This window comes from Acinonyx jubatus, chromosome B2 (genome assembly GCF_027475565.1).
Source record: "Acinonyx jubatus isolate Ajub_Pintada_27869175 chromosome B2, VMU_Ajub_asm_v1.0, whole genome shotgun sequence".
NCBI lineage: Eukaryota > Metazoa > Chordata > Mammalia > Carnivora > Felidae > Acinonyx > Acinonyx jubatus.
Window position 1 is genome coordinate 88225723 of NC_069385.1, and position 12366 is coordinate 88238088.

The 12366-nt window shown below is 36.7% G+C and overlaps 1 protein-coding gene across 5 annotated transcripts in view; it reads right to left on the reverse strand.

Annotated features, from left to right (window-relative positions):
- Positions 1 to 12366, reverse strand: part of ADGRB3 (adhesion G protein-coupled receptor B3) — a 727056-nt gene that overhangs the window by 175927 nt on the left and 538763 nt on the right. The window lies entirely within an intron of this gene.

Below are 12366 nucleotides of genomic sequence, written 5' to 3' on the forward strand. Positions count from 1 at the left end.
CTGTACCAGGAATTGAACCCAAGTCTGCAAGACTTAAAAGCAGATTCCCCTTCCTCTGTTTTCTCAGTGAGGGGTAGATACAAAGAGAGTACACAACCAGAGTTAAGAACATGCAGGGACAGTGCTCAGAAAAGGTGACAGTATTTTAAGAATTAAAATCTCACAGTTGTCTATGTCCCATTGTTTCTGCTTAGCCCAGCAAACATTTGTTTGCATTTACTCTTTTACATCTTCCTGTGAAGTGTGTTCTTTCCCTTTGAAGAACACAGACTCCTACCCCCTTTCTCCCAGGTTCAGGATTACACATATACCTCATTTTGCCTGACTGCCTTTGGAATTCTGTGTGGATTTCCCATACAGAAGAAATTACATTTGATTTTCTCCTGCTAATCGGTCTCATGTCAATTTGATTCTTAGTCCAACTAAAAGACTCTGAAGGGCAGAGGAAAGTCTTCCTCCCTGACAATACCTTGGGAAGAAATTATTAGAGTTGTGAATTCTTCCACAGTTCTTAATACCTCTAAATGAAATCACTAGACTGTTTAAAACATTATTTGTCAAAAGCATTTCCTAAAACACTCTAAAAGGTACACCAATGATTCACAAAAATTTTCTGTCGGCTAAAACTCTGGCACAAAAACATTCAACAGCAGAATTACTGAGTAAGCGTCTTAGGCAGCTATTTGTATTATACAACTTTTTTCCCCCATTCCATTTGAAATTATAATTATGATGTGGCTTGGCTGTAAAGTGATCTAGTCATACTTCTGGCACTGGGTCACAGGTTAGCTGTTTTCTAAGTTAAAAATTTGAGCATATGTCTGTAATGTTAACCCAAAAGAAGGATAGATCTCAACAACTTACTACTACTGAGATGTGAAACTAAGACATCAATTAGAAGGTGAAGTTTAATTCACTCAAAATCCTGATGCTTTGTTTCGGGGATAAAGCTGGGAATATGCGATTTTGATGTCAGAGTTATTAGTCTCAAAAAATAGAAATTTTAAATCTTGAGTTAATCATGCAACCAAAAATATGATTCATCATTGCTTACATAGAAAATGCAAAAATCAGGGATCGTTGGAGATTTATATGGTTTAAATGACTATTTGGATGACATAATATTCTTAGAACTCTGACAAAGGGAATCTGGAGTATTAGGGCAATGTTTCTCTGCTCGCTCCCTCAGTATATTATGTGCAATTTGGGAACATGGTTATAAATAGAAAGGATATGGAAATGATTGGAGTGGTAGAACAAAGTATTACCATATACAAACAGAAATGAAATAAAGTGGCCTGTATGTGAAAAGCTGGATTCAATTAAAATATAAACTAAGAAAATAATCTGTTCAAAACCAGGTGGTTCATAGTCTTATATTTATTCAAGTAACTTTGCACTGTTACAATATCATTCATTTGTAACTATTGAATTCTTTAAAAACTAATCAATATCCCAGCATTACAGTGTTTAAAGTGAAAAAGCTCATTCAATAAAAGCCATGCTGCAAACATTTTGTACCTATGTGATGACACAGATAAGTATACGCACAAAATCAAATTCATAGTAATGGCTTCAGTAAATATTAGAATAACTTTCCATCAGGTTTTTTTTCCCCTTCTAATTAAAATTATACCTTGAATTTGCTTGTGACTAGTTTCAAAAGAGCTTGCCAATTTTGCTCCCCTTTAAACATTATCTATAGAATCTATGGGAAAACAAGTATCTTTATCCTACAGATAGTTTCTGTTTTTGTTGTTGTTTTTTTAAGTCACAGATATGGCACTGGGAAACTTGGCTTCTGGTTTCAGCTGCACCACAGCAGAGTACTATTATCTGGGAGAAATCCTAACCTACTCTGGCACTCAGTGTCCTCATTTATAAAATTTGACAGGTGCATGTTCTATCTTATAGAGATACTGTGTTGATGAAACTGAAGATAATGGATATCTTATACAACTATTTATTTAGTGGTTATATGGACTAGGCATTGTTAATGGGAATGAAAATTGTATATCTAAAGTTAACATTCCTAAATAAATGCAATATATCGTGACGATCACGTATACCATTCTATTAACAAGACACCATGTCAGAAGAGTCAAGTAACATGAACAAGATTATCCACGAAACATTATCTCTTATGGTGGCATCATAACATTTCCAGGTTTAAGAGGGGAATGTCAAAGTCCATGTTCAGAAGAACCAAAGTTAAAACTAACAAAGTAACTAACATCCTCTATGAAGAAGAAAGAGATAGTATGAACTGATTTTCACCATGAACTTTTGTTGTTACTATAAGGATTTTAAGAACTAGAAACAGAACCCCAGATTACTAAACCTTTGGGATCATATAACCAAATGGCCAACAGCTAAATCAAATTTTACATCACTGGTAGGCTAGTGAAATATGAAGAAGAAAAGTATCTATTACCAGGGAAGGAATCCATGTCATATTCTGACATGAAATGCAAAGGATGTAATCTTTCTATCTCCCAAACGCTGCCATTACCATGAAATTATCAGTGAAAACCTTCCATTCAAAGTACTTTCTTTGGATATTAGGACTATTTATAATAAATGCTCTGATAAGTATAGGTCAAGAGTAATAATATACGAAATTAGAAAAATGTAGTAATTTCTACAAACTTCTGGCTTTTAGGGATCTTGAAGACAGATCTCTTTTGTCGGATGGCATAAGTTACCCACTCCCCACACAGCAAAAAGATGTTAGGTAAGTGAGGGTAGAGTGGGTGCTACAGCTGACACAGGTTCACAGAGAAAGCATCGTTCTAAGACTCCTGAACATCTCATACCACTGATTTGCCAAGCTGTACACTCTTGACTACATGGCGATTTGATCTCAGAGTAGCAATGGAAAAGCAAGGATAGCCTCTGCTTAAATCCTCAACGGTAGCACATGCAAAAAGGATAATAAAGAAGCAGGAATGTCTATAAGTGAATTATGTAACATGACTTTTTAAAGTGCAATGCTTAATGATGCTTAATGCTTAAGTTGATTTTTAAATTCTCATGAAAAAATTTGAAAGGGCAGAATATATTCTATGAATTTATAGTCTCTGCCCTCAGATAGTGGAGACAAATATAAGCTTGTCCATTTCCATCCCAACTAAGAAAATTCCAGAAACGTTGAACACAATTAGAAACTGTAGGGGTGTGGCTAGTGCTGTGGTGACAAAGGGGAAGAAGTACATGAGCCCATTTCTCAAAAGTCTGGCATGTAAAGAAATAACGTGTTGCTGTACATTTAAATAAATGTGCATTCTATCTTCCTATCATGCCACTGCTCCTCTGGAACTATGGTTACTTTCTACATTAATAAGGCAAGCAGTGAAAATTCATGGTTGAAGGACAGCATTGAACCCTCCACGGCATAATTAACATTTTAATGAGCAGTCAAGGCCTTTCCAGTTTTGGATCTCAACCTTGTGTCTCCTGAGTGGATCTCAATCTGTTGAGCTCAGAGAATGAGGTGATTCTGTCTTAGTGAGATTTTAAACAAAAAGTAGATCATATAGGCCACTATTTTAGCTTGATACTGCTCTCTCCTTTGTTAGCAGAGCTCACTTATATTTGACTGTGTCATGTCAGTGCCCAACAACTAATTTTCAGCTCTAGTTTCTTTTTCAGCACATACAAAACTGTACCCACAGCACTTACATTCTAGGAATGGCTAATTTTCAGTAACTGACTGACTAATTGCAAGTTCCCCTCATTTGTAAGGTGCAGTGGGCTAACTGCTATTTGGGGACATAATAATTTGCAGAGGAAGCATTGGGTAATGCTTGTAATTTAATTATTTGCAAATCAAACTGCCTAATACACCAAAGGCACTAAACTTCTTCATTGGAGACAAGTTTGAAGGTCATTAAAAAGCTATTTGTTTTGAGGATTCAGAAAGTAAAGTACCTTAAAACTGTTCTAATGGATAGAAAAACACTTTTATTCCCAGATAAAATCTTTCAAAAACATTAAAAACCAATCTCCTTATTTTCATTAGTAGGACAAAAAAAAAAAAAAAAAAAAAGAGAGAGAAAGAAAAAAAAAACCTGTCATGAGAGAAATTCCTGTGGGAAAGTTTCAAGCATCTTAAAAATGAAGCTTATAATAGAAAAACCTTCTCTGTCATAATTAATATAGCATCACTAATATAAAACCATGGCTGCTTCTCCCATCTTCATATCTCATTTCTGACGGCTTCAGACCCATTACTATAATGTACATCATATGTATAGCACAATATATGTTATATTATTATTCTTATTAGGTAAAGGCTGCAGAATCTCTGGGAATTTTGACATTTATTTCTTGGTGACAAGACAGCATAGCTCAAGTTCTCTTTACAGATGTGAATATTAACAATCCACATAGATAGTGAAGTAGTTCAACCACCACTTTAAATTTTGCTTACTGATTCAGTCATAAAAACCAAGGACATCATGCACATTTACCTATGCGTTACATAATCTTTTAGCAAAGATTGCAGACTGTAGTTGTGTTCACTGTATCCTTCAGTTATCATGTTTCTCTCTTAACCATAGTCAAGCATATATATAAAAAAGTGAAAACATAGATATGTCTGCAATATTTGGTAGATAAATTTTATGAATAGTTGTTGCATGTTATCTGCTACTGAAGTAAATTTCATGTAGAGAAGAGGACTCCAAGGTCTCTAAAGAGAAGCAGACATCAACATAATGTTCCACAGTATAAATAACCCAGTTTCGTAGCCAACTATCTAGAATACATAGAAAACCCCCGGGAAATAAGAAATTTTCTTATTGAGGATAAATTTGAGAAGACTGGTATGAAGATAGGTTATTCTCAGAGTGGTACATAAAACTTATTTTGCACAATTTCCAACTTTGCAATTTTAACACAAAGAAACAAGTTAGGTATGTTCATACCTCTCTGGTTCAGGCCATTAAGCGTATCTTGAGTGTTCTAGCATTTAACTGTGGCCATTCCCAGGGACAAACAGGTTCAACAACAGTCCTGGGAAGTATCGTAACTACATTCTGGGGCAGTAGTTTTATATTACCAACGTGGCTTCTGGACCTTTTAATGGGTGAGACAAATGCTGATAGAAATCCATGGCACCTCCAAGTGAGAGTGAGGATATTTCATGAACTAAGTGCTGCTTTGGGAAAATACTGAAGAAATAAGTAGATGTTCAGAAAATCCATTGTGAGTGACCCCACAAATTCTCAGTGGCTACAGCTTCTCCTAGTGAGTGCTACTTCTTTCCCCCTTCTGAGCTGTCTTCACTTCTTAGGTTCCTTTTACTACCAGGCTTGCCAAACAAAGACTCCTATAAAGGCAATAGATTCTACGTAAAGAATGTATTGCCTTTATAGCAAAATCCAGCACAAAAAGAGAGGAAGAAGAGGAAGAACTTGCTTTTGGAGTCCCCTGTCTATATTCCAGTAGTTGTGTACAATTTCGTTTAAGTTCTGAGTACAGATTATCCTTACAGTAATTCATTTATTCATATTCTTATTATGTTTTCTTTCAAATCTTATATGACAGGACAGAAAAGACTATCATTCACTGTTACTCAGTTGCTCTTTTTTTCTACTTTCTTTCCAGAGAGTCAAAGTATAGACTGAAGTGATTCCTGTTTATACATCTCCACTGGGACTGGCCAGGGCTGCAGTTTATATAGAATCCTGACAGAAATGGGGAAAATATCACTAGTGGATTCTAAGACTGGGCTGTTTTAAAAATATAAATAGCTTTTTTTGGTACCAGACTCAGTAATGGCATTAAGGCATTCAAAAATTCAACTACAAGTACTTATGAGCCACTTTGGACCAAAGTTTTCATATCAGTAGAGCAATGACTGTTTTGTTTTACAATGTAAGACTTAAAAGGCCTTGACCTTTTTATCAATTGGAGATGAGGTTTTTATGTGCCCACCCAAATACATTAATGTTAAACACACCCAAAAATATGGATATTAGAGGGTCTTGTGTCCCTATGTAAGAGTCAGATACTATGAAGCAAATTCCCCATCACCAACATCATATTCTTTTCTTTTTTTTTTCTTTTTTTTTTTAGTTAAATATCTAGCTGGCTTCAGAGGGATAGAGGTAGGGGGAGGCTATGGCCACATTACTCTTAATTCTGCATATTCAAATCTTACTCTTAGATACACCTCAGGAAGGACTCAAGGACAGAGAACTCTTCCACTTGGCAGCCAAGGGGGCTGTGAAGAGAACCAAATAGGGGTCTTTAATCATCTCAGCAGCACAAAGGAGAAAATATGTTAACATCAAATCATCCATCTCCTGCTGCATCCTTCAGCTAAATCGAAGGCCCTGTGGGACCAGAGCTGAGGTATGCCATAGCCCATGGGACAGTGGGTGACATACTGCTTCCTTTCCCCTGTAGCCAGGCCACCTTGAACAAAACACTGCATTCCTGCTGTATCACACAGCCTTCCTTATCAACCATGTTACTCAACTATAGAAAATTTATGACTGCAACACTCAGGAATAAGGGACAGGAAAAACAGATGCTCAAGGCCAGGTTTTGCCAGTTTTCTGTGTGGTGCCTATTGCTTCATAAAAATCAACTCCCCCCCTCCCCCCGCCCCCCCCCCCCCCCACAAGTTTAATCGCAATCATTGTGCAGATGGTTTTTAGAGACTTGAGGTAAAGAGGCCAGTCCTGATCTCAGACCTGGACTTCAGTGCAGTACTGATAAGCCCTCTCCCTTCTCAGTGACTACTGCCATGCCTCCAGAGGGCTCCTCTGTGCTAATAAGGACCACACTGCTGCTGTCTTCAGAGGAATCTTTAGTGAGACCCTTTCTTGAGGAGGCATTTACACCACTCACCCAAGACTCAGAGAAGCTGAAAGTATACTCTTTTCAAAGTTATTCAGTCAGACTGGAAACAGAACAGCTAAAAGGAGTCAAGGTTATTTAAGTACCCCTACTGTTCTGGGAATTAGAATCATGCCCCTTTGAGTGTCTTTTTCCTTTTTCCTCAATAAGCCCTGCTAAAAAAGAGATAACAGGTCCATAGTGGAATAACTTGTGCTAAGGCCACATCACCAAAGGAGACTTAATATCTAACCTAATTGCAAATTTAATCTCCTCCAGGAATATAATCTTAACCAGTCAGTCTGGAATTTCCTGGTCAGCATTAGTGATGTAATACACTTGATAAAACCCTGTTTGTTCCCTGAAGGATGGTGACCTTCCTGATACAATCCACACTTTCCTTGTCCCTCCCTATTTTCTGTCTACAGATGTCTTCCAGATTGTATCACTCCTCAGAGCTCCTATCTATTTGCTAAATGGGATGCTGCCTGATTCATAAATCATTGACTAAAACGAACTTGACCTTTTAAAAAAACTTTTTTTAATGCTTCATTTTTGAGATAGACAGAGCCCGAGTGGGGGAGGGGCCTAGAGAGGCAGACACAGAATGTGAAGCAGGCTCCAGGCTCTGAGCTGTCAGCACAGAGCCCCACGACGCGGGGCTTGAACCCATGAACTGCAAGATCATGACCTGAGCCAAAGTTGAACATTTCGGTCACCCAGGTGCCCCAAAACCAAACTTGATATTTAAATTCAATCAGTTGCATTTTAAGTTTTAACTGCAACTTCATGGTTTCAGGACAAGATAGGCTACAGGTGGAAGTAAGGCTGGTGGTTCTGTGCCCTCTTCAGCTCCAAACCCACAGGCATCCAGTTCCTCTGCTGATTGACAGCCAATACCATCCACTGAAGACCATCAGGTTCTGATCAGTGTTGCTCTACAACAAATAGGTGGGGTGTTTCTAGTTATTCTTTTCAAGCAGACACAGTCTTGGGACTTCATAGGACTTTTCTAGGTTTCTCTAGGCTACATTTCTGTTTCTGCAGAACTGATAACCATGGGGCTTCATTTCACGCATACTTGCAGTGGCCTTGCTCAGGGGGTTCTAAATTCCAATGTTTTCTCCTTCCTCTGGTCTCCCACAGTAGACCCCATGGTTCTGGACTATTATTCAGTCTTACCATATTAACTGCATGGAGTTGGCTCAGCCTTACTTACATTTGTGCTTTCCTTTGTCTGGGTGGACAGCACAGGGAACACCCACTGATGACTCTACCTTTAACAAGGTGTTAAAAGCCCTTCAAATTACTTAGCTTCTCAATAGGAACCTTGATCTTGAGTCAGTCTTAAGCAAATTTTCTCACTAACTCTAGGTATTCAAATGCAAATGACCCCAGGCAGCAGTCTTTGGAGATGGAAAGCAGCTCTGTTTAGACCCATTAGAGCCTCTCAATCAAGCAAATTCTTTAGCTTAGGGCCTTCCATCCATCCTGTTAATAAAGTGCCTACTATTGTCAGACATTTACTAGATTTTTGGGGAGATGAAAAAGATTCTCGGATGCTGAAACCTTTATAAATATTTAAGATGAGGTCAGTATTTAGAAGCAGCCTAAAAATATGAAGTGGGGGGAATACACATTTATTTAGATTATAGTTTCCTATGCCAGTAGAAATTTTGAAAATTTGCATTCGCAAAACTAGCCAAGGCAGCTAAATCAATTCAGGAGATTTGAATTCATTGTAACAATCTAGGTCAACTGTAAGGAATTAAAGGGCTAGCAACGTTCTGCTTAAGGATTATCAGGACCTAAGAAGTATATTTCATTGTGTGAAAGACATACTCCTCCCCCTCGACAAGAAATGAGAGAAATTTTGTTTTAATGGTGGGAGGAGGTCTTTAAATCAGCCCTAAGAACATTATTATGAGAGGATAGACAAGACCACTACTCATTCTGGAAATTTCCCTCTCCCACTGAAGTCTATAAAATGTCTCTCATGAGAATTGTGGGGATAGGCTACATTAGTGGTCTTGTTGGTCTTACACTCTTTAAGCAAAAAAGCTTGAGTTCGGTTAATATATTCTTGAAAAGAAAATAACTTTTGAAAGCAAACATTTTGAAAGATGAAAGGTTGAATTAAACAGGTTTATATTTATGTTTATGTTCATTTTGTTAGTTTTTAAAAAAATAAGACTAAGAAGAAATGGAAATGGGAAGAATCATAATTTATATGTTCTCTTTCTTAACATTTTGAAATAATTTTAGACATAAAAATGTTGCAAAAATAGTACACAGAATTCCTGTATATCCTTACCCAGCTGTCTCCACCATGGTAATCTGACATAACTACAGTATAATTACCATTAGCATATACTATTAAATAATCTATAAACCTTATTCAAGATTCACCAATTGTACCTCTAATGTCCCTTTTGTGATCCAGCATCCCATCCAGAATCCTGCAAAGGATGGAGTTTTCATGCTCCCTCCATCTTCACTGTGGGACAGTTCTCTTTCTTTGCCTTTCTTGGTACATTGTGTTAGGAGATAAAGGATATGCTTAGCTCTTATTCCTGGTAATATTGACTCATCACTCGGTTAAACTGCATCTGGTAGATTTCCCCACTTTTCCCATTTGTAATTAAGAAGTATCTTTTGAGGAGATGTATTTTCTTCTGAGGATATGCACTTTTTTTAAGAAATTAAGACATGGATGATACGCTGAGGGACCTCTTATAGGGACAGAAAACTTATTTCCTTCTAGACACCAGTATACTTGAAAGTCACCTCCCTATGGTTCCACTGGAGAGTGTTCATCTTAATTTTAAACCTTGGCAGATTTGGGGAATCAAGTCTGTACAGCTAACATCACCAGTCTGGTTGTTATTTTAGGCACTTTTTAGGTTGACCTTTGCCAGAATTTCTTTCCACAAATATAGTTGAACTCTTGAATATAATGTTTGGTGCAACAATATAAAGGCAGTCTTCTGACCACCAGTCAAATAAAATAGATCTGAATCATCAGGGATAGAGGATGCTTTATTCTGTACCCTAGTCAAGCAGCAAAGACTGCAATATTCAGGGGCTCCTGAGACCCTCTATCAGGTCCCATATATGGTCTTTTATTATTAGGCTGACACGCCAGTGCAATACCATTCTCCATTGACAACTGGGACAAAAGGAGAATTGAAGATTTTTAAATTCATCATGCATACTCATGTCTCTGTGCCTTGGCTAATGTCCCTCCTCCTTCTTTTGCCCTGCTGCGTGGGATGTTCTTCCTTCACTAGTTCAGGTCAACTACCATGTCCTCCTCGAAACCTTCCCTGATAGTATCATGCCTCCAGGCTGCTGGGTGTTCCAGCTTTTTGTGTTCTGACAGCATTCTTTATATTTATTTAGAGCAAATAGCATATTGTACAGTGGTTGATTACAGGGGTCTCTTTCACCCCTACTCAATTTTCAGGTCCTCAATATTAGCGACTATAGTATTCTACTTGGAACCACAATAGTTTTAAACATATAGGATGGTAAATATTAAGCAAATGGACTACAAACTTCAAAAATTTTAAAAGAATCAAGGCTGTATTATATTCTCTCTATTGATCTATTTATTGATCCATCTGTCTATGTAATCTTGATTTACTTTTATGGTTATAGAAAGATTTAAGGTAATGTTTAAATGTATATAATAAGAAATAAAATAATATTAAGCAAACATAGATATGAAAAAGTGAGGCAGGAATGAAAAGCCAGGAGTGTATCAAGCAAAGTACATGTTATAATGTCCTGCATTTTTGCTATGGATGGAATCTAAATTAAGCCCCATGACAATTATTAAAAAAAGTTCCAAAAAAGTTATTAAAACTAAGGGACTATGCTGTGTGGCCACAAAAGGTTCTGCGTGAGGATTTCCTTATCCAAAAGCCAATATATGATAAATGTTAATTTCTAAAAACAAAACACAGCAATAATCCTAAATCATGCACAACTATTTCATAATTGTCAGACAATGTTTGTTGAAGCAACACACACCTATCTCTCATTCACATTTATGATTTTGGAACAAAGCTCCCTGGGAACCAGGACATGATACCTATGAAGTAAATGCTGTGTAAAAGTTAACAGCAAATTAACTCTCCTATTTGTTGGACTTTTCTCATTCCTAGAATTAATAAATCTATACGGAAGAAGATTATGTCCACCTGAAAGCTTTTTGAGGGGGAATGGGAGAGTAAGACGTTAACAAATAGCCGAATTTGTTCATGTGCACGAACTTTAATTTTGTGCTAAGTATTTGCATTTATCACAAAACAAAGTGACTTCTCTGTGAAATGAAGACCTTATCTACAGCTTTTACCCACTCGGGTATCTCATTAGATTAGTGGGTTAAACAGAAACATTATTTGATCATATTACAGAAACACTTTTGTCAAGCTATGCATCAGCTTTGTTATACAAGATGATATCATATTTCCCTCTCACTGCTTTATGAATTTAAAACTAAAATAATGTCTGCTACCTCCCACCACCTATCTACTGCTGCAAAGAGGCAGCTCAGGCCCACAGATCAACTAGAAAGTTCTAAAATCAGCATGATGAAAAACTGGTTCAGACTTGCTGATAAAGGTTACACACAAAGACCTTTAATCAAACATTGCCCATTCTTCTTTTCTAACACATTAAGTTTTCTTATCAAACCAATAGTTTCATTGTATGCAATGGGATTTGAAATAGGAATAAATAGCCAATTAAATATTTCAAATATTCTGCCCACCAAATCAAGGAAGGAACAGTACAGTCAAGGAGTTCAATTTTGAGAATGTTCATTAGTCTGGAGGAATAAAAGGGCATATTTCAGTTTCTACTGGGGAGTGTTTTTTTCTTTCTAAAATAAAACTTTTATGAAAAATATACAACAGATAATCACCTTTAGCCTTAAATTCATTTTGAGAATGCTGTAAATTAGCTTTCTTGTTAGGTCATTTTTTGAAAAATTCAGTACTCCACATAAAATGGAAACTCAAACTAGTGCGGTCTCAATTACTCTTAAATATAAAGTCTTGGGCTTCTCCCACTTCAGGCTAAATAAACTCTTGCACTCACTTTAATTTTTCAAATGTAGCTGCATGTGATTTATGTTTTCACCAATTCAGCAGAGCTAATTAGAGGGCAATATTGGAAAAGGCCATCACCAAGCACATTTCCCGGGCAAATGAGTTATCAGCAACAAGTAGAATGAGTTTTGATGCTTTTTCAGATGCTTTACTGTTTTAAGTGTGATTACTGCAATCTTATTTGATTTCTTGCAAATTCTCTATGTCAATCCTGGAAATTAATTATACTCCTACATGAGGATTTATAGAGACCAGAAAATATTAAGCTTCCTTTTATATTTAAGAATAAAAATCGTTCCACTAAATAAAATATATCCTTGAGTTTCTTTGCTTTTCTGCATATATTTCTCCAGATTATGTCATTTCTAATATGTAAAATACATGTAGCCTAGTTGTAACC